This window comes from Salvelinus fontinalis, chromosome 16 (genome assembly GCF_029448725.1).
Source record: "Salvelinus fontinalis isolate EN_2023a chromosome 16, ASM2944872v1, whole genome shotgun sequence".
Classification (NCBI taxonomy): domain Eukaryota; kingdom Metazoa; phylum Chordata; class Actinopteri; order Salmoniformes; family Salmonidae; genus Salvelinus; species Salvelinus fontinalis.
In genome coordinates this window covers 30,306,715-30,330,471 of record NC_074680.1, presented here as the reverse complement: position 1 = coordinate 30,330,471, position 23,757 = coordinate 30,306,715, and the positions used below count along the sequence as shown (strand labels likewise).

At 43.5% G+C, this 23,757-nt stretch overlaps 1 protein-coding gene across 1 annotated transcript in view; it reads left to right on the top strand.

The window, feature by feature from the left end:
• Positions 1-23,234, top strand: part of brf1a (BRF1 RNA polymerase III transcription initiation factor subunit a) — a 140,152-nt gene extending 116,918 nt beyond the window's left edge. Inside the window, exon 20 of the mRNA XM_055865028.1 lies at positions 22,826-23,234. The gene's annotated coding sequence lies outside the window, so the exon portion shown is untranslated. The remainder of the gene's footprint in view (positions 1-22,825) is intronic.
• The last annotated feature ends 523 nt before the right edge of the window (positions 23,235-23,757 follow it).

Below are 23,757 nucleotides of genomic sequence, written 5' to 3'. Positions count from 1 at the left end.
ACCCTCCATCTGACTCGTGCCTCAACAGATGCTCCTATAGAGTCCGGCCGCCCCCCAACAGACACACACCCTCACACTCCCATGGCAGCAGGCCGCTCCCTTTCATACCTCCATAAGTCAATCAGTCCCTTCCTCGCCAGCCAAGTAAAGCAATTAAACCTATTCGGTCTCTTCCCCCCCAAAGAATGCCTCCTGCCTCTCGACTGTGCCCCCCTCCCCCTTCTGCTGGCATTATCAAAGACTACCAAACGGCACCTTGCACAGCTAGGCCCCAGGGACACGCCTAACCATTGTGTCCACACACACTTTCCGTAGCATTCCTGCACACACACACTCACACACACACTGTGGCTTTTACGTGTGTGGTTTTGAGTGCAAGTTTTATGCCAGCATGTTTGTGTGAGTGAGTGAGTGACTGAGTAAATGTAGCGACGTAGCCTTTTTTTGACTGTGAGTACATTAGCTGCTGTAGCAGGGGAGTTATGTGCTGAGCATTAAAATGCAGGAGCCTTTGAAAGTTTGAGTGGAGTGTGAAACATAGTTGCAGGCAGCAGTAGCTCTGAACAGGGTTGTCACTAGTTAACACATCCACAAAGTCAAATTGGCTATATTGCAAACGTTCATAATTTTGGGGAGTTTTTTGGGGGTTTTAATTTAAGGTTAGGCATACGGTTAGAAGGGTGGTTATGGTTAGGGTTAAGTTTAGGTTTAAAATCAGATTTTAAAAGGATAAATTGTAGAAATATGCAGGGTTTAGCCATATTTGACTTTGTGTCTGTGGTAACTAGTGACGAACTCTGAACAGAGATTCTGCTGAGTCATTCTCTGACGCATTTCTCACATCTTATTGTCTAAAACATTTCATGAGCTCAGTGCTGGCACCATACCTGTAGAGATGGGGGGCACTGAATATGTTATGTAAAAAAATTAAAAAAATTATTTGGCCAATGTTCGTTTAGTCTCCTATCCAGATCTATGCAGAGGGTGGAATGAATTGGTAGTACTTTGCTTTCTTCTCTTCCATCTCCTTATCCGAAGAACTGAGTGTGACAATGGAGAAATTCATGCTGACACACAGTAACGGCTGAGCAGACTACACAATCACATCTCTCCCTTTATTCTGGGACAGATTAGAAACTCTGAAGGCAGCTTCAAAATTGATCTAAAGAACTACATTCACTCTGTATAGTTGACCTCGATGGTAGAATAGAGTTTTACAGGGGTATAGATGCTGGGCGGTTGACTGCTCCTGAGAAAATTGTTAGTGTGTTTGGGCCCAGTGTGAGGCCTGTGTGAGTGGGGCTTCTCTATGCCTCACACATCACCGTCTATGCTGCCTCTCCACAGGGTGTGGCTCTAGTCTGGACCAGCCTGCCTGCCATCATCACTGCATAGCCCTGCTCTATCAGCCTTTTGCACATACTCAGTGAAGGGGAACATGGAAACAGCAGGGTCTGATAGACTACTGTGTGGGTGTGTGTGGGAAAGGGGTGTAAGAGCACCCTGTTCCTCTCACAATGAGTTATACATTCAGGACCCAAAGCCCCCCCCCCATCCCCCTTGCATCTGTGAACACACTGCACACACACGCACCCACACACACTTTGTGCAAGGGGCCCACCAGATGACGGGAGAGGGGACCAGGCTGCAGATATCTGGAGGAGGAGGTTCCTGCCTTTGAAGGAGCAATCTGGGATGAGGCCCCCAATACACTGGACCAACCAGCCCCACTAACAACATACACACATCCCGCAAACACACACTTAGCCATAACCTCCTCACCCCACTGACAGGCACACAACTGCCACCCCATAAAGCAAGGAATGCTTTTTGCGCATTTCCTTTCAGGTTTGTGGGGATAATTCTGTGGGCAAGCGGCTGCTTTTACGGTTTAGCTCTGGCTTTTTGATTTTGGTGGGATTATGATGATTATTTCTGTTGTGCTTTACTGTCAGAAACGTGTGTATAGGTGGCAGGGAAGTCAGGCGCAGGAGAGTCAAACGGAGTGTAAAATGGAGTCTTTTAATAAATATCCAAGAAACATGCTCCATAACACTAAATAGAAAATGAATAATAAACAAATATGGGTACGAAGACCCGTCGCTCACCTATACAAAATAAACACTATACTGACAACAAACAATCTCTGACAAAGACATGAGGGGAAACAGAGGGTTAAATACACAAGAGGTAATGGATGGGATTGAAAACAGGTGTGTGGGAAGACAAGACAAAACCAATGGAAAATGAAAAATGGATCGATGATGGCTAGAAGACCGGTGAAGTCGACCGCCGAACACCGCCCGAACAAGGAGAGGCAACGACTTCGGTAGAAGTCGTGACATTTACCTAATATTCTAGTCTTAGTACTAGTGATGTGTTGTACCCTATATGTACTGTACCTGCAGCCTCTCTCTTGCACTGTTTATTTTCTACTGTCATCTTCTATGCACACAGAACTGCTGATGGCTATTGGTATTGTAATCTTCATGACAGGCGGATGTCTCACCTGTGTAGACTCGCGTAGCCACAACACACACACGCACGAATACTACATTAGAAAAACACACATATAAGTGTTCCACAAAAATATGCACTTACACAAAGTGCACACACACTGCCGCGGGGAATACGCATGGATTACAGCATAGACCAGGGGTGTCAAACTCATTCCACGGAGGGCCTAGTGTCTGCAGGTTTTTGGTTTTTCCTTTCAATAAAGCCCTAGACAACCAGGTGTGGGGAGTTCCTAACTAATTAGTGATGTTAATTCATCAATCAAGTACAAGGGAGGAGCGAAAACCCGCAGACACTCGGCCCTCCGTGGAATGAGTTTGACACCTGTGGCATAGACGGTGATGTGTGAGGCAGATGTGCTAACCGCTCACCTTGTTGTGAGGGCATATATCCTCATATACACTGACTACACTACAGCAGGAGAACAGGGAGCGTTTGGCAATGTGGCTACGGGATTTCTGTACCTGTTCTGTGCTCAGAGTACAGAGTGGTTGTGGTTGTTACGTGTTCGAGAGTGATTGTGGTTGTAGTTGTTATACGTTCGAGAGGACCATTGTGGTATTCTTTGTTAAAGTAGCCCTTCTGGGGGTTAATGACCTAATATCCACCATCTTCTAATCCTCCTTAAGATGAAAGGAGACATTGTTTACATCCATCCGTCTTTAAAGGGACAGGCTCTGAAATTAGAACGAGTTAGTCAAACATTATACACATGCAGATCAGAGGATCATATTATACTCGGAAGGAGCTGGGCGCACCTCCGTCAACACTTTACACCCCCACCTTGTCCTGTTGACGGGGAATATGTCAGGGGTGAAGGAGGGAAAGAGGGAGGGAGAGGCAGGTGCTGCCCCCCTCCTGCAGGGTTCTCCTATTGTATCCTCTCTCAAAGGAGACAGCTGTTGTCTAACACCTCCTCTGTGAGCTGTGTTTGTTTGTGTGAGTGTGTGTGTCTCTGTTTGCTAGTGTGATTGTGTATACATATGCATTTTTGTGTGTTTGTATTTGCATGCGAGTGTTTTGCTCAGACTCCTGAAAGGGGGCCAGCGAGGGGACATCAACAGTCCCCCCATCCTGCTCCTCTCCCTTGTCCCCCTGCTGGCCCATCCAAGGCTCCACTGGTAACAAGCGTGTCCGGGGTTCCAATGAGCCCCCAGTGGGCGGACAGTCTGTCCTTTTGTCACCTCCCAGCACCCCACATGCCTCTGGGGCTCCCTCCTTCCCCCTTATTCCCCCTTTGGTATGACCACATTGGCATCAACGGAATGGACATGGAATAATTTTGTTTCCATCTGCTCTCTTTGGCTGGATATATGGGCCTCATTTCTCCATAAAGCAATCAACTCTCCCATGTAGAAAAGCTGGAGCTGCAACATTGTCTCAATAGGCTCATACTGTATAGCAAAGTCCAAAGGAAGCCAAACTGGTACTGAGCTCTACATTTTTACAATATGTACTTTGACTGCTGGTAAACATGACACTGCAATAGTTATAATGTACAATATGTTATTCAGGCATTCCCCATTGCTGTGTGTGTGTGTGTGTGTGTGTGTGTGTGTGTGTGTGTGTGTGTGTGTGTGTGTGTGTGTGTGTGTGTGTGTGTGTGTGTGTGTGTGTGTGTGTGTGTGTGTGTGTGTGTGTGTGTGTTTGTGTCAAATCAAATTTTATTTGTCACATGCACCGAATACAACCTTACTGTGAAATGCTTACTTAAAAGCCCTTAACCAACAATGCAGTTTTAAGAACAATGAGAGTTAAGAAAATATTTACTGAATATTCTAAAGTAAAAAAATAAGAGTAATAATAAAATAACAATAACGAGGCTGTATACAGGGGGTACCGGTACCGAGTCAATGTGCGGGGGTACAGGTTAGTCGAGGTAATTAAGGAAATATGTACATGTAGGTAGAGATAAAGTGACTATGCATAGATAATAAACAGAGAGTAGCAGCAACGTAAAAGAGGGGTCTGGCTAGCCCTTTGATGAGCTGTTCAGGAGTCTTATGAGTGGGTTATCTCTAGTAAGACAAGAGCCCCCCAGGCTACAGAAATGCCACGTTGAATCCATTAATGCCACTACTAGTTGTCCTTGGCTGCCTGGCAGGAACCGAAACCTGTATTACGAGGACAAATTCAAATCTATCTCTTCCAAGCTATCAGGCAACACAAAATGACAGTTTAGGAAATAAAGAGAAAATGAACAAGCAAAAATTATTTTCTGGATGAATAGATGTTCAGTGCCACGCCAGTGTCCCTTACATACAATATATCATGAATGGATGATTAATGTGTCAGTGATACCAAGCAAATAAATGTTGAGTGACCCGCCTCCTAGCAGTGCCCCAGAGGGGTGTGTCTGTGGGGAGCTGTGAGAGTCAGCTGTTTTGAGCACCAGGGATGTAGAGAGGGGTGTAGAAGCAGGGGTCAGGGTCCAACAGAGAGGAACACCTGCAGAAAGGAGAGGTGATATAATTGTACAGTACCTTGGTTATACAGCCAGACTGAGTTAGTGAAGCAGCAGCAGCACCATCTCTATTATAAATAAAGAACGATTAATATTTCATCTGGCACTTCACAGGGCAGCCCGATAGACAGCAATGGGTCCTTAGTTGTCAGTTACATAGATACATGCACATGGTAGCAGACTGAACTCTACTCATGTTTGATTCATGCCCATGTTGATGCTATGGTGGTGGTTGATCACATGTGGTCTGAGTGTGTAAACGAGATAACATGGCTGCATAAAGGGAGAGGTGTTGGTGACATCCTAGAGATATAGAATAATCTTCACATATTTAAAGAGATTTACTGTAGGTATACAAAAACGACACACAATAGTTAACTAATAACATCTGATTAACACATTGTTAATGAGGTGGTGGTGGTACGTGGGTGTGAGCAGGGCAGGACTACAACTGAGCATAGTTTAGGAGGCAAACGGTTACAGTAGTGGTCAAGTAGTGACACCTGCTGGACATAGTTTCACTTTCTTTCTATCTGCCAATATATTTTTTTTCTTTGTCCATTTCTTTCTCTCTTTTTTCTTTCTCTCTCATTCTGAGAAATGAGTGAGAGTGATCTAATCTAAAATGCTTTCTTCACTACTTGACTTTCCTGACCCATTACCATCCAGCCCCACCATTCAATTTGTTCATGAATTCATCAGGAGCACAATACAATGAAAAAGCTCAAAATTCATTAAAAACACCAAAAAGTTCCTCTCTGCTGGGTAAGAAAGTCCCAACTCTCAGCCAGAGAGTAAGAGGCGAAGCGAGAGGTTTTACTTAGGCCAAAAGCTGTTCACTTTAATAAGCCCAAGAAGTGAGGAATGTTTGTAAGGAGGTCAATGAGAGTGTTCAATTTGGTCAACATAAAATGTAATTGCTAATTTGCTACATGAGGCTAATTTGGGCTAATATAAGTTTCGTAATGGTTAGGTTGTTACCAATGCACTGCTATAAGTGGACGCATGTTGCATTACGGCAACTGAAAAAAAACGACTTAATATCCGAGTTGTGCCTATTGTCATAGAGAGAGATAGAGGACACATCATGGATATAACTTGTTTTAGCATGGACATTGCCATTGAGGGCTTCCATCAATTTAAAATAGTCAACTAGGTGGGGGTCTTATGAGTTGGGAGCAATCAGCCAATGAAGAAGAAGAAAATGGACTACTTTAAAATGGAGATAGCCTCAATGGTGTTGCCAACACTGTCACAGATGCTATTGTAACAGTAAAACTTTAAACCGTCCCCTCGCCCCGACTAGGGCGCGAACCAGGGACCCTCTGCACACATCAACAACGGTCGCCCACGAAGCATCGTTACCCATCGCTCCACGGCCCTTGCAAAGCAAGGGGCAACACTACATCTAGGTTTCAGAGAAAGTGACGTAACTGATTGAAACGCTACTAGCACGTACCCGCTAACTACCTAGCCATTTCACATCCGTTACACTCACCCCCCTTTCAACCTCCTCCTTTTCCGCAACAACCAGTGACCCGGGCCAACAGCATCAATTCAACAGTATAACTTTAAACCGTCCCCTCGCCCCGACACGGGCGCAAACCAGGGACCTTCTGCACACATCAACAACAGTCACCCACGAAGCGTCGTTACCCATCGCTCCACAAAGGCCGCGGCCCTTGCAAAGCAAGGGGCAACACTACATCTAGGTTTCAGAGCAAGTGACGTAACTGATTGAAACGCTACTAGCGCGTACCCGCTAACTAGCTAGCCATTTCACATCCGTTACACTATAATGGCACAGACAAGCATTTCGCTACACCCGCAATAACATCTGCTAAATATGTGTACGTGACCAATACAATTTGATTTGATTTGATACAAATATGAGCCCTATATCTACCTCTATGACGTGTTGTTCACGCAGATATCTGCCCTCTCATTGGCTAGAAGGGTCCCACCTGATCTCGCCTCCTCCCACCTGCCTTCCATCTTTGATCTTTCATATTTCTATCGTTAGAGTGGTCACGTCTATCTTATCAGTATAATAGACAATATTTGTCTCAGCTCCTGAAAGCAGGGTGGAGAGCTCATGCATAAAGAAACGTGATCCATTAGATCGTTAGTCAGGTGAGGGGATCGTTAGTCAGGTGAGGGGAGGATCACTCTATTGGCGGTGCTTATTAAGCGTGGAGCGATGGGTATTGCCTTTCCCCCATCTCTAAACCTTTAGATTTCTCCTCCATTATCTCTATATGCAGATTCTGCTAGTAGATTCCAAGCAGACACCCTCATCCAATTTGAAATGCTTTACTGACTGTAGTTAAAAGATGGTGTTATTGTATTACCCATGCCCTCATAGAGCTCTGCCTGAAAATCACCATGAGCAATCAGCCTGATGAAAATAGAGGACAGTATGTTAAATCTCTGTTTCAGAGAGCTGGTGGAAACAGATGCTCTTTACAGGGCTTACTGCATCCCTCCCTGAGTGTCTGGTTGAACTTCCTCTATAGTCACACACCACAAATGTTTGTGGACACCTGCTAGTTGAAAATCTCATTCCAAAATCATGGGCATTATTTCCTGCTATAACAGCCTCCGCTCTTCTGGGAAGGCTTTCCACTAGATGTTGCAACACGGATGCAGGGGCTTGGTTCCATTCAGCCACAAGAGCGTTAGTGAGGTCGGGTACTAATGTTGGGCGATTAGGCCTGGTTCGCAGTCTGCGTTCCAATTCCTCCCAAAAATGTTTAATGGGGTTGAGGTCAGGGCTTTGTGCAGGCCAGTCAAGTTCTTCCACACCGATCTCGACAAAACATTTCTGTATGCACCTTGCTTCGTGCATGGGGCGCGGTGGGGCATCGTCATGCTGAAACAGGAAAGGACCTTCCCCAAACTGTTGCCACAAAGTTGGAAGCACAGAATCGTCAAGAAGTCAATTGTATGCTGTAGCGTAAAGTTTTCCCTTCACTGGAAACAAGGGGCCTAGCCCGAACCATGAAAAACAACCCCAGACCATTATTCCTCATCCACCAAACTTTACAGTTGACACTATTAATTTTGGCAGGTAGTGTTCTCTTGGCATCCATTAAACCCACATTAGTCCGTTGGACTGCCAGATGGTAACATGTGATTCATCATTCCAGAGAACGTGTTAACACTGCTCCAGAGTCCAATGGCGGCGAGCTTAACACCACTCCAGCCAACGCTTGCCATTGCGCATGGTGATTTTAGACTTGTGTGCGGCTGCTCGGTCATGGAACCTGGTAGTGAGTTTTGCAACTGAGGACAGACTCTATGCATTTCAGTACTCGGCGGTCCCATTCTGTGAGCTTGTGTGGCCTACCACTTTGCGGCTGAGCCATTGTTGCTCCTAGATGTTTCCACTTCACAATAACAGCCCGTATAGTTGACTGGGGCAGCTCTAGCAGAGCAGAAATTTGACAAACTGACTTGTTGGAAATGTGGCATCCTATGACGGTACCACGTTGAAAGTCACTTAGCTCTTTAGTCAGGCCATTCAACTGCCAATGTTTGTCAATGAAGATTGCATGGCTGTGTGCTTGATTTTATACAGTGCATTCGGAAAAGTATTCAAACCCCTTGACTTTTTCCACATTTTGTTACGTTACAGCTTTATCCTAAAATGGATTAAAAAAATATCCTTATCATTCTACACACAATACCCCATAAGTATTCAGACCCTTCGCTATAAGACTTGAAATTGAGCTCAGGTGCATCCTGTTTCCATTGATCATCCTTGAGATGTTTCTACAACTTGATTGGAGTCCACCTGTGGTAAATTAAATTGATTGGATATGATTTGGTAAGGCACACACCTGTCTATATAAGGTCCCACAGTTGACAGTGCATGTCAGAGAAGAAAACAAGCCATGAGGTAGAATTAATTATCCGTAGAGCTCCGAGACAGGATTGTGTCGAGGCATAGATCTGGGGAAGGGTATCAAAACATTTCTGCAACATTGAAGGTCCCCAAGAACACAGTGGACTCCATCATTCTTAAATGGAAGAACTTTGGAACCCCCAAGACTCTTCCTAGAGATGGCCGCCTGGCCAAATTGAGCAATCGAGGGAGAAGGGCCTTGGTCAGGGAGGTGACCAAGAACCTGATGGTCACTCTGACAGAGCTCCATAGTTCCTCTGTGGAGATGGGAGAACCTTCCAGAAGGACAACCATCTCTGCAGCCCTCCACCAATCAGGCTTTTATGGTTGAGTGGCCAGAAGGAAGCTACTCCTCAGTAAAAGGTACATGACAGTCTGCTTGGAGTTTGCCAAAAGGAACCTAAAGGACTCTCAGACCATGAGAAACAAGATTCTCTGGTCTGATGAAACCAAGATTGAACTCTGGCCTGAATGCCAACCATCACGTCTGGAGGAAACCTGGCACCATCCCTACGGTGAAGCATGGTGGTGGCATCATGCTGTGAGGATGTTTTTCAGCGGCAGGGACTGGGAGACTAGTCAGGATCGAGGAAAAGATAAACTGAGCAAAGTACAGAGAGATCCTTGATGAAAAACTGCTCCAGAGCGCTCAGGACCTCAGACTGGTGACCTCATCTTCCAACAAGACAATGACCCTAAGCACACAGCCAAGACAACGCAGCAGTGGCTTCGGGACAAGTCACTGAATGTCTTCGATGTCCTAGCCAGAGCCCGGACTTGAACCTGATCGAACATCTCTGGAGAGATCTGAAAATAGCGATGAGCAACGCTCCCCATCCAGTCTGACAGAGTTTGAGCGGATTTACAGCGAAGAATAGGAGAAACTCCCCAAATACAGGTGTGCCAAGCTTGTAACGTCATACCCTAGGAGACTCGAGGCTCTAATCGCTGCCAAAGGTGCTTCAACAAAGTACTGAGTAAAGGGTCTGAATACTTATGTAAATGTGATATTTCAGTTTTTTTTTAAACAGTTTTGCTTTGTCATTTGTCACATTGTGAGGGAAAAACATTGATGAGGGAAAAACAACTATTGAATCCATTTTAGAATAAGGCTGTGATGTAACAAAATGTGAAAAAAGTCAAGTGGTCTGAATATTTTCCGAATGCACTGTACACCTGTCAGCAACGGATGTGGCTGAAATAGCCGAATCCACTCATTTGAAGGGGTGCCCACATACTTTTGTATATATAGCGTACCTCTAATTTAATGGCTTTGTATTTCACTGCCTGCCATACTGAACAGTTACAGTAAATGGGTGCAGGAGTGTTCTTTCTGAGCCAGCGGCTACATTTTTCTTGTGAAATCTCCTTTTGAATTCATGACAATTGACACTGAAAACATTGTAGCTTTATATTCCTCCCCAGTAGGAAGTCACAGTGCCAAAGAATGGAACCCAATGCCAAGCCTGTACAGTACACCCTCCTTCTAACCATATTGGTTTGCCTGAGGTCACTATGAAGAGGTGAAGAGGATGGGCAAACCACACACATCCGTATCCTGTCCACTCCCCAACTCCAGTGTCTCCAGTGTTTCTCTGAGTACAATGCTGCCCAGAACAACAAGCGACAGGGCCCATCTGATCTAGGATGTAATCGAGGCTTCATCCGATTAGTCACACCTACACCGGTTCAGTTGATTCAGGGAACCTTGCCCAGGGAACTATGGAAAGAAAAACTATGTTTTGCTCGATGTCCTCTGCTAACCTCATAATGTGAAGAATTTGGTTATTTGTATAATCAAAACGAGTTTTCTATCCCCTCCCAGTGGTAAAAAGTGGTACTGAGCTGAGAAATTAATAGCGTACTTTTCCCTTCTTTATTGTAGATATTCAATCAATATCTCCCCTCTACAGAGGAAAATTCTGGGGAAGTATGGTGGTCAGTCAACACTCTCCACACTCCTACCCAGACTAATGCAATTTTAGTCATAATCTGATCAGTAAAGTGTCTGCCAGACTCCTGTCTTGCTGTCTGCAGGCTGCTAATGGGCCTCCTGACTGGGGTTGTGAGGATGAAGGGGAGGCTCTGTGACGAGACGGGACACGGGGGATTGACGTGACCTTCACAGACCTGAGAGAAGAAGAAGACAGGAGTTCAAGGAAGGAGATGAAGAGAGCACATACATAGGGAGGAGATCAGTCACATGCTGCTGCCTCAAAGCAAATGAGGGGTCTTCCGCAAATAGAGCTGTCAATGAATGAGATTATAGGAGATTATGAGTGTGGTGCCTTAAGATTCTACAGGAAAGGGAAAGGGAATGAGGGATACCTAGTCAGTTGTCCAACTGAATGAATTTATCTGAAATGTGTATTTCGCATTTAACCCAACCCCTCTGAATCAGAGAGGTGCGGGGGGGCTGCCTTAATCGACATCCACGTCTTCGGCGCCCAGGGAACAGCGGGTTAACTGCCTTGCTCAGGGGCAGAATGACAGATTTTTACCGGGATATGGAGAGGAGTGTGTACATTCATTCTATGTCGGGTGATATTGTATGTTTACAGTGGTAGCACTGATGATGATTTACTGAGCCAAAGCATGTAGTCAGCACTTTATCTAGGTGCAGACTTCTACTTTTACACATTGTCACAATGTTATCCATTTGTTATTCTTTTCTCTCTTTTGCAATATCTCCATCAGGTGGCACTGTGGTACCACATTGACCAAAATCAATGTTTTTATCCATCACCATTCATTCAGTTCCCAAGTCAGACCACCCAACCTGGTCTCAGAGCATCTGGTATTATTCTGTATGAAAATCGACGACGTTTTGTAAGTTATGTATTAATTTGTGGATGTCCATCACCCATTTCGTATGATATGTTATGAATTACAATTCGTATTATGTGTTACGAATTTCCAAAACGTACATTATGTTACAATTTGCTAAACATATGATATCTTACGATTTCTAGCTAGGTGGCTAGGTGGCTAACGTTAATTAGGCTAGGGCTTAGGATTAGGGGTTAGGGTTAAGTTTAGGAGTTAGGTTAAAGGGTTAGGGGAAGGGTTAGCTAACATGCTAAGTAGTTGAAGGGGTAGAAAGTAGTAAGTAGTTGAAAAGTTGCTAATTAGTTAAAATTCTAAAGCTCTCCGTGATGAGATTCAAACTTGCAACCTTTGGATATCTAGACATTCGCATTATACGCCTATCCAACCACCTTACTTTCGTTTTTACCTTAAGTAACCATCTGTCCTATTTAACCTGTCTAGGATCAGCGTGGCGCTAGCGGCACACCCCCCCCCCCCCACTGAAAAACCAGTGCCGCGAAATTCAAAAAAAATATTTTTTTAAAATATTTAACTTTCACACATTAAAGTCCAATACAGCTAATGAAAGACACAGATCTTATGAATCCAGTCAACATTTCCGATTTTTAAAATGTTTTACAGGGAAGACACAATATGTAAAGATGTACATCTATTACCTAAAAACACATTAGCATAATCCACCATCTTTTATTTGTCCACCAACACCAGTAGCCATCACCAATTCGGCTAAACTAAGATATTTATAGCCCCTAACCAACAAAAAAACTCATTAGATGACAGTCTGATAACATATTTATGGTATGGGATAGGTTTTGTTAGAAAAAAGTGCATATTTCAGGTATATGGCATAGTTTACAATTGCACCCACCATCACAAATGGACTAGAATAATTACAATGAGCAACGTGTTTACCTAACTACTAATCATCAAACATTTCGTAAAAATACACAGCATACACGAATCGAAAGACACAGATCCTGTGAATACAGACAATATTTCAGATTTTCTAAGTGTCTTACAGCGAAAACACAATAAATCGTTATATTAGCTTAGCACATAGCAATTAGCAGCCCAGCATTGATTCTAGCCAAAGTGAGCGATAAAAGTCAACATCGCCAAAAGATATTAATTTTTTCACTAACCTTCTCAGAATTCTTCCGATGACACTCCTGTAACATCACATTACAACATGCATATACAGTTTGATCGAAAATGTTTATATTTAGCCACCAAAATCATGGTTAGACAATGTGAAATGTAACTCGGCTGGTCAGAATTTGTCCTTGCGCCACTTAGACAGTGATCTACTCTTATACATAAATACTCATAAACGTGACTAAAAAATATAGGGTGGACAGGGATTGATAGACAATTTAATTCTTAATACAATTGCGTTATTACATTTTTTAATTTATCCTTACTTTTCAATACAGTTTGCGCCAAGCGAAGCTACGTCAAAAAACATGGCGTCCTAAGCCACTAAAATGTTTCGACAGAAACACGATTTATCATAATAAAAATGTCCTACCTTGAGCTGTTCTTCCATCAGTATCTTGGGCAAAGGATCCTTTCTTGGGAGAAATCGTCTTTTGGTGGAAAGCTGTCCTCTTGCCATGTGGAAATGTCAACTACGTTCGGGATGAACTGAAAAGCGTGCTCAACTTTTCACATCGTTGCAAAAATAAATGTCCCAAAATCGCACTAAACGGATATAAATTGCTATAAAACGCTTTAAATTAACTACTTTGTGATGTTTGTAACTCCTATAACGAGTGAAAAGATGACCGGAGAAATATAACAGGCTAAACTAACGCTTGGAACAGGAGAGGGTCGGTGTCTTCCACGCGCGTTACGCAGCAAGAAAAGACTTGCTAGCTAAAGGTTTTTTTCATTTGTAGGGCCTGTGAACGAGCAATCGAGCCCGTTGGAATCGTCATCACGTAAAGGCATCCAGGGGAAGACGTAAGAAGTGTCCGTATAGTCATAGCAACGACAGAGCCCTTTTAAATGACTTCAGAAAAGTGGCCAACGTTTCTCAAATCTGACTCCATGTCAGGGAAATTGCTGTAGAATGGGCTCTGTTCCACTTAGAGACAAAATTTCAACTCCTATAGAAACTATAGACTGTTTTCTATCCAATAATAATAATAATATGCATATTGTACGATCAAGGATTTTGTGGGAAGCCGTTTAAAAAATTAGCCACATTAGCATAAATAGTCTAAACAGCGCCCCCATCCCCAACAGGTTAACCACACCAAACGTAAATTAACATACTAATTTGAAAGTTTAGAATTTACATTTACTATGTTCCGTCTAGTCTATGAGACCAGGCTGGACCACCAGGCACTCTGCATCCATGTCATCAGAGATCCAGTTCAGTCTGTCACAACACAGCAGCCATTCATCTCAGCGCTTCTCTGGGTAAATACTATACAGTCCTGGATTTTACTTCCTGTCTGCGATAGTGATAAAATGGAGTGCTGAACTGACCCGATTATAGGCTCTAACTTTCTTAATTTGAGTTTTTAATATACTACCTGCACAGCTAAATGGAAATTAAAGGAAAGGAGGGAATAGAAGAGAAAAGGAGGGAACAGAAGAGAAGAGGAGGAGGTAGAGGAGAGAGTAGTGGAGGGGGGAAGGAGGTCTGTACTCCTGCAGGGAACCTGTTCAGCTTAATGTTTAATTAGCTACTGGTCACAGAGCCAGGGCAACTAGATCCTCTTAGGAGACAAATGGTATGTGTTTCTCTGTGTCTGTTTCTTACGTGTGAATGCATGCGTGTATATGATTCTATGGCAGGTGCAAATCAGATACACTGTTGATTAGCTGCTCCTATACAGCCCTGGTGTTCAAGTCATTGAGTCCCTCCACCACACGGTCTCTGAGAAGGGGAAAGTGATAATGAATGTTACCTCTTCAGCGGTAGTTTGACACATCTTTTCAGATGATTCATTACTGCTGCTCCTCTTGTCTCTCAGAGGTGTTAAGATGATTTATCATATAGCAGTGAATGCAAATATCCGACCTGGGACAAATACATGGGTTGAATACTGTCAAATAGTTGAGTTGTGTTTGGTTTAGCTTGATCGGTACAATGGAACCATTGGAATAATTCCCAAAGTGCTAACTCCAAGCTCCAAAGCCATGTGTCTGAATGAGAAATGTGAAAGTATTTGATGTTCTTTCACAGACCCTGTCAGGTATCTCTCTAGTTAATTTGTTAATCCCAGTTTAGTACTCTGTGTGACCTATACAGGAGATGAAGGCTTAATGTAGGCTGTGTATTCAGTCAAATCCAATCATGTCCTAGTATATTTGCTCAACAACCCCTCAGTACATGTCTGCTCCTGCCTTTGAGGCATTGAGCCGTGCTTTGGATTAGATCAAAATATCACATTTTTAGATATAAATGATTATTACACACCATGTCATCAGTTGTTTCTTAGATTGAGGTTATGTATATGTCTTTGGTCTTCACTCCTCAGGGGTCCTGCTGTCTCAATGGCTATTCTCCCTCTTGGTCACGTGATCCTCTGGCTGGTACCTCTGGCCCTGCCTCCTGTACCACAGATTGAGTTACAGACCTGCTAAAGCGTCTGATCTATAATTCATCTACTCATGTCAGATATAACAGAGAAACAGGGTGGGGTGGGGTGACCTTACGCATGACTGCACTGGGGTCAGTAAGTGTTCACTCGACACACACATGCATAAGCACGCAGACAGGCACGTACGCACACACACAAAATGGTTAAATAAGATCAGGGAGTGACTTTATCCTTGGCGGTGCACTTGTCACAGCTTTCTCACTCACATAGTCTAACCTGCCTTAAATACTTGCTTAACATAACATAATATGAATCTGTGCCTCCCTGTTGTATCTCATAGGCACCACAAGAGCTACCATGGCCATTCCATTGGATTAACAGCATGTAGCAGAAGTTGAGAATCCATCTGAAGTAAAGGGGGCCCACGCAGTGTTCAGACCCTGTGAGGCCTGAAATTAGCCATGAGACTGTGCGTGAGACATCACTTTATACCACAGCATGTGGAGGAGGGGGACAGAGGGTTTCAGAATGACCCTGTCCATTCACACAAAGCCTAGGGGTATGTGAGGGTTATGAGAGCAATAGCCCTGCCTAAAAATAAAAGGGGCAAAATGACAGTGGAGGATTCCATTACAAAGAGCTCCTTTGGACAAATAGGAGGGCCAGCGCTTTGAAGAGCACTCACAAAAGACGACCACACCCCCCCCCCCCTCTCTGATTAGGTTCCCATTATTCACAGGCCACACGGTAGAGATGGCAGGAGGTGTTTGAAGTGCCTGTTCGACCCATCCCAGCAGTATGCTGCATGAAACACACACACACCATTCCTTAGGCAGATTCCTTAGGCAGAAACACAACATGACCAAAAGTATGTGGAAACCTGCTCGTCGAACATCTCATTCCAAAACCATGGGCATTAATTTGCTGCTATAACAGCATCCACTCTTCTGGGAAGGCTTTCCACTAGATGTTGGAACATTGCTGCAGGGACTTTCTTCCATTCAGCCACTTAGTTCACTGGAACTAAGGGGCCTAGCCCGAACCATGAAAAACAGCACCAGACCAAACTTTACAGTTGGCACTATGCATTCGGGCAATTAGCGTTCTCCTGGCATCTGCCAAACCCAGATTTGTCCGTCAGACTGCCAGATGGGGAAGCGTTTCTACTGCTCCAGAGTCCAATGGCGGCAAGCTTTACACCACTCCAGCCAATGCTTGGCATTGTGCATGGAGATTTTAGGCTTGTGTGCGGCTTCTTGGCCATGCAAACCCATTTCATGAAGCTCCTGACAAATAGTTATTGTGTTGACGTTGCTTCCAGAGGCAGTTTGGAACTCAGTAGTGAGTGTTGCAACCGAGGACAGGCAATTTTTAGGTGCTATGCGTTTCAGAACTCGGCATTCCCACTCTGTGAGCTTGTGTGGCCTACCACTTCGCGGCTGAGCCATTGTTGCTCCTAGACGTTTCCACTTCACAATAACAGCACTTACCGTTGACCGGGCAGGTCTATCAGGGTAATAATTTGACAAACTGACTTGTTGGAAAGGTGACATCCTATGATGGTGCCACGGTGAAAGTCACTGAGCTCCTCAGTTTGGCCATTCTACTGCCTATGTTTGTCTATGGAGATTGCATGGCTGTGAGCTCGATTTTATACTCCTGTCAGCAACGGGTGTGGCTGAAATAGCCGAATGCACTAATTTGAAAGGGTGTCCACATACTTTTGTATATACAGTTGAAGTCGGAAGTTTACATACACCTTAGCCAAATACATTTAAACTCACAATTCCTGACATTTAATCCTTGTAAAAAATCCCTGTGTTAGGATCACCACTTTATTTTAAGAATGTGAAATATCAGAATAATAGTAGAGAGAATTATTTATTTCAGCTTTTATTTCTTTCATCACATTCCCAGTGGGCCAGAAGTTTACATACACTCAATTAGTATTTGGTATCATTGCCTTTAAATTGTTTAACTTGAGTCAAACGTGTCGGGTAGCCTTCCACAAGCTTCCCACAATAAGTTGGGTGAATTTTGGCCCATTCCTCCTGACAGAGCTAGTGTAACTGAGTCAGGTTTGTAGGTCTCCTTGCTTGCACACGCTTTTTCAGTTCTGCCCACATAGTTTCTATAGGATTGAGGTCAGGGCTTTGTGATGGCCACTCCAATAATTGGACTTTGTTGTCCTTAAGCCATTTTGCCACAACTTTGGAAGTATGCTTGGGGTCATTGTCCATTTGGAAGACCCGTTTGTGACCAAGCTTTAACTTCCTGACTGATGTCTTGAGATGTTGCTTCAATATATCCACATCATTTTCTTACCTCATGATGCCATCTATTTTGTGAAGTGTACCAGTCCCTCATGCAGCAAAGCACCCCCACAACATGATGCTGCCACCCCCATGCTTCACAGTTGGGATGGTGTTCTTCAGCTTGCAAGTCCCCCCCTTTTTCCTCCAAACATAACAATGGTCATTATGGCCAAACAGTTCTATTTTTCATCAGTTTCATCAGACCAGAGGACATTTCTCCAAAAAGTACTGTCTTTGTCCCCATGTGCAGTTGCAAACTGTAGTCTGTCTTTTTTATGGCGGTTTTGGAGCAGTGGCTTCTGTCACGTTCCTGACCTTATTTTCCTTTGTTTAGCTTTGTTTAGTTGGTCAGGACGTGAGCTGGGTGGGCAGTCTATGTTATGTGTTTCTATGTTTAGGTTCATTGGTAATTAGCCTTATATGGTTCTCAATCAGGGACAGGTGTTTGACGTTTCCTCTGATTGAGAACCATATAAAGGTAGGCTGTTCACAACGTTTGTTTGTGGGTGATTGTCTTCCGTGTCAGTGTTTGTACCACACGGGACTGTTTCATTTGTTTAGTCTGTTCGTGCGTTCTTCGTTATATGTAAGTTCACATGTTCAGGTCTGTTGATGTCGTTTGTTGTTTTGTATAGTTTGTCAGTGTTCTTCGTTTCGTCTTCTTTAAAATAAATCAAACATGTATTCTCCACAAGCTGCGTTTTGGTCCGATCCATGCTCCTCCTCAGACGAGGAAGAGAACAATCGTTACAGCTTCTTCCTTGCTGAGTGGCCTTTCAGGTTATGTTGATATAGGACTCATTTTACTGTGGATATAGATACTTTTGTACCCGTTTCCTCCAGCATCTTCACATCTTTGCTGTTCTGGGATTGATTTGCACTTTTTGCACCAAAGTACGTTCATCTCTAGGAGACAGAACGCGTCTCCTTCCTGAGCAGTATGATAGCTGTGTGGTTCCATGGTGTTTATTCTTGCGTACTATTGTTTGTACAGATGAACGTGGTACCTTCAGGCATTTGGAAATTGTTTCTAAGGATGAACCAGACTTGTGGAGGTCTACACTTTTTTTCTGAGGTCTTGGCTGATTTCTTTTGATTTTCTTTTGAGTTTGAAGGTGGGCCTTGAAATACATCCACAGGTACACCTCCAATTGACTCAAATTATGTCAATTAGCCTATTAGAAGCTTCTAAAGCCATGACATCATTTTCTGGAATTTTCCAAGCTGTTTAAAGGCACAGTCAACTTAGTGTATGTAAACTTCTGACCCACTGGAATTGTGATACAGTGAAATAATCTGTCTGTAAACAATTGTTGGAAAAATGACTTGTGTCATGCACAAAGTAGATGTCCTAACCGACTTGCCAAAACTATAGTTTGTTAACAAGACATTTTTGGAGTGGTTGAAAAAAGAGTTTTAATGACTCCAACCTAAGTGTATGTAAACTTCCGACTTCAACTGTATATATAGTGTATGCACTACAATAACAAAATTATTGGCCTCAAAATTGGTGTGTGTGCGTACATGTGTATGAAGGACTGTGGAGTACTCCCTGTCTCATGTTAGTGTCCTGTCCAGGCATGTTGCTGTCCCATCTCTGTTTGTGTGTGTTGTCCTACAGATGGCCTCTGCAATTTGTATCTGTAAGGGTAATGACCGTGGTGCTGGACCTCCATATAGCTCATAGGTAGCAACTCCCCTCTGCCCCCGTCCCCCACCCTCCCACCTCTCATATCTGCATCCTGGGTGGGTACTGTAGCCAGGTCTTAAACAGTGGCCTTGAAGAGAGTGGTCCCCCATTGACGGTGACTCATAATCTTTCCATCTTAACTATCTTTTTTAGGTTTGAACAGTAATCCAATGAGTGTTTCAGCACCTCCAGTAAAGTCCCTGACTCCCTAGAGGATATAGGCTTCAGAGATATCATCCAGGCTGGGTGTTACCCAGAACAATGGTTATGTTGTGGTCCCTCCTGTGCTGCATCATGGCAGGTGCTTATCAGAGCCTCCAGACCACTCCTTTGCTCAGAACCAGCCTCAGGAGGAGAACCTACCCAGCCCAGCACCGGTCCAGGTTCGTTTCAACACCACATTGTTATGTCTGGCAGTGTTCTGTCAGATTGAGATCTGCAGTAGAAAGTGTAATTTCCTTAAGCCTCTACCACCACCTCCTAGTTCACAGTGTACATTTCCACCCCATCACTCAATGCAACACAAATGTCCATGTATTAACAATGCTATTCTCAGAACACGATAACACTGGGCCTTGCCTTTTTGACCTTCAGGCCTCAAAGTATTCCCATATCCTTTTAAGTGTTTGCTATAATGTACTGTTTGCTGGGAGGATACTGGGTGGCAGTGAGTTCATATGTCATCAGTAGAATTGACCTGTGTCTGGATACCCTCTCCCATTGTGGAGATATTTCTGGTTCATGTGACTAATGTAGTCTAATTTAAAGGCTTGAGGGGTATCAAATCCTTCCACACAAAGACATTAAAGACATGCTTTTGGAGGGCAGGGGTTTCTGGTCCCCACTGCCCCCCATGGGACCCACAGTCATTACGCCCTCCATACCAAAGTCTGGGGTAAAACCTGACTGACTGATGTATGGAAGCTGTGTCGTCTATACTGATATAACAGTCGTCGCCTGTTCACCTGTCTATTACTTGTGGTTTTACTTAATTCTCTATACTCTGCAATTATTATAACGGCGATTCTGATCCAACCATACATTTAAGTCATTTAGCAGACGCTCTTATCCAGAGCGACTTACAAATTGGAAAGTTCATACATATTTATCCTGGTCCCCTCGTGGGAATTGAACCCTGGTCCCCCCGTGGGAATTGAACCCACAACCCTGGCGTTGCAAGCGCCATGCTCCACCAACTGAGCCACACGGGACCATAAATCCATACATTGTGCCCCTGGCCTGAGAGGATGGAAGTTCAACATGTAGCTAGATGCAGTATGCGAATGTTAACATGAAAGGAAGTTAGGCTAGCGAGCAAGTAGTTTAACCAGGTAGCCTAGGACAGCAAAGACTAAAAGCGTGCACTGTATGACAGAGTCATAGACCGTTTAGGCAACATGAAAGAGGAGGATGGTATTGGTATTTCTCTACAAGTAGGGTAAGTCAACATGTTTTTTGGACTTGCACACACACACACACACACACACACACACACAGAAATCATGGACAGCCACATCATATTTAGCTTACGTTGATTGGACTAAATATTTTTTTGGTATCTTTCATGTCCCACTGTATTAGACTAAGCATAGGTGATTAGATGATGTTGAAATAGTGGAGGCAGATCCTGTTTTCTGTGACTTGCAGTAACTCTCCGTGGATCTAAATCAATAGTTGTTTAGTTGTCCGAACGTGTCGTAAACATTGCTTTACCATGCTGTAGGTCATGTAACTGTTTGCTACATGCAACATGTTAAGTGGACTTTACCAGACAGATGTTGCTCTCTGGTTTTGTAATGAAACACATGTGTGGTTGAATTTATTCTGCCATTGTGTCTTCTTATTGTCTCTGCCTTAGTCCTATATATCACGGTGTCAAGGCATAACACGTTATAGAGCAAACAACACAATCATCACAAAACAGGTTGTAATATGGCTTTTTTTCCTGGATTAGCTTCCCCAGGGATTTTACCCACGCACCAATGCTGATCAGAACATCTTCAGTAATGTAGGATAGAGAAAGTGAAACAAGAAACTGTAATGTAAAATAAAGTATAGTATTAGTGCTTTGTAGTCAGGCCTAGCCATAAAATGCAAACAATCATTGATCAACATGCCCAGGATCAAGTTTGATATCTGACACATTACTGTATACAGTTACATTGTACAATGAGAGTTTCATTGGATTACAGATAAGGCCTACTATTCTGTATACTGTTGTTTGTGTCATTATTTTATTGCTTTATTATTCTGACTTTTACTGTTTGGTGTACCCTTGCTGTCAACAGCAACACACCCGCTGCATGTGCAATACGATATTTTCTCTGGAGGGTGGCACCTGTTTTATTTTCCGTAGCAATTGTTTCCAGGGCCTCTCCCTATGGTTTTGACATTTTTGTGCCGAGGTAATGTTTCCTTGCTTTGATAGGGTAAATAGCTGCCTGTCCATTGTGCTCAATGTTAGCTCCACATGGAATCATAAGAGAGAAGACCGGACCTCGACAGGAGGGGAATTCCGGGGAATTCCTGTAGCATTCCGATTGTCTTCCGAGTTTGACTATTAGTAATCATTGTAGGAAAAGCTCAGTGCCATGGAGTCAAGGGATTGTACTCCTCACCGCCATGTTTACATTACCAGTTGTAAAGCTTTTAATGCCTCTGTGTTTACTGTTCAGAGGAACAACTGATGTTCTATAGGAAGAGTCCCCAGACAAACACAATCTCAGATCCTTGGGCAACTTGTAAAAATAGTCCTGCAATTCATTTTCATATTCTTTCACTCTCAACAATTAACACTTTCCCTTTTTGCCTCTCCTGAAGAAAAGCCACAATGAAGAGCGAGGGGACCTGATGGATTGGGTTTCAACACGTTGAGGAAAGAATCTCAGAAAAGTGCCAAAAAGTAGTGCTCCTCGTGATCTTATCGACAAAGAAAAAAGACAAATAAACCGATGTGGGCTAAAATGCCTCTTATCTGTGTTTATAGTTACAGAGAACTGAGAGAGCAGAGGGGAACAGCTAAGGAGCTCCAGGAGCTCTACAAGGTGTTGAAAGCATTCCAAGGGGGGCTGAGCCATTTTGACTCCAATGCTTCCCACAGTTGTGTCAAGTTGGCTGGATGTCCTTTGGGTGGTGGACCATTCTTGATACACACGGGAAACTGTTGAGTGTGAAAAACCAAGCATCATTGTAGTTCTTGACACAAACTGGTGCGCCTAGCACCTACTACCATACCCCGTTCAAAGGCACTTAAATCTTGTCTTCCCCATTCACCCTCTGAATGGCACACATACACAATCCATGTCTCAATTGTCTCAAGGCTTAAAAAACCTTTAACCTGTCATCTCCCCTGCATCTCCAATGATTGAAGTGGATTTAACAAGTGACATCAATAAGCTATCATGGCTTTCACTTGGCTTTACCTGGTCAGTTTATGTCATTGAAAGTAGAGGTGTTCTTAGTATTTTGTATACTAGTGTATATATATGTACAGTATCAGTCATCCCATCTGCTTTGCGCTTAGTAAGACTATCATATGTTTTTCAACAGGACAATGACCCAACACACCTCCAGGCTGTGTAAGGGCTATTTGACCAAGGAGGGTGATGGAGTTCTACATCAGATGACCTCGCCTCCAAAATCACCTAACCTCAACACAATTGAGATGGTTTGGGATGAGTTGGACCGCAGTGTGAAGGAAAATCAGCCAACAAGTGCTCAGCATATGTGGGAACTCCTTCAAGACTGTTGAAAAAGCATTCCTCATGAATGCCAAGAGTGTGCAAAGCTATCATCAAGGCAAAGGGTGACTACTTTGAAGGATATAAAATATATATTTTGATTTGTTTAACACTTTTTTGGTTACTACATGATTCCATATGTGTTATTTAATAGTTGATGTCTTCAGTATTATTATACAATGTGGAAAATAGTAAAAATAAAGAAACCCTTGAATGAGTAGGTGTGCAAACTTTTGACTCGTACTGTATATACAAAGCGCATTCGTAAAGTATTCAGACCCCTTGACTTTTTCCACATTTTGTTACGTTACAGCCTTATTTGATCATCATATTTGAATTACCATCCTTGCCTTAGATCTGTAAAGGTGCCTGGTTTTAGCCATTGTCTGTGGAGCCTTAGATCAACTTCCCTTTAACCGTTGTCTTCATATGACTGTTATGGGTTAATACTTCTTTAATTGGGCCTGTGTTACTTTCCACCACAGTAGTAATAGACATTTTGAAGTGTATGTGTTTATGTGTGTGCGTACATGAGGTGTGTGTGTGGTCGTGGGGGAGGCTGGGTTTTTCAGAGCACATAATAAAAATGTCCCACTGCTTGTGGAGCCACAGTTCGGTTGTCTGGGTTGGGCAGCCACATTGGGCATTGTATTTGTGTCCTGTGTATCACTTCCTTAGTGAGATTGTGGATTGTTAGGGAAACAATGGTGTGTTTCGCCTTGAAAAGACACTTCAATCACT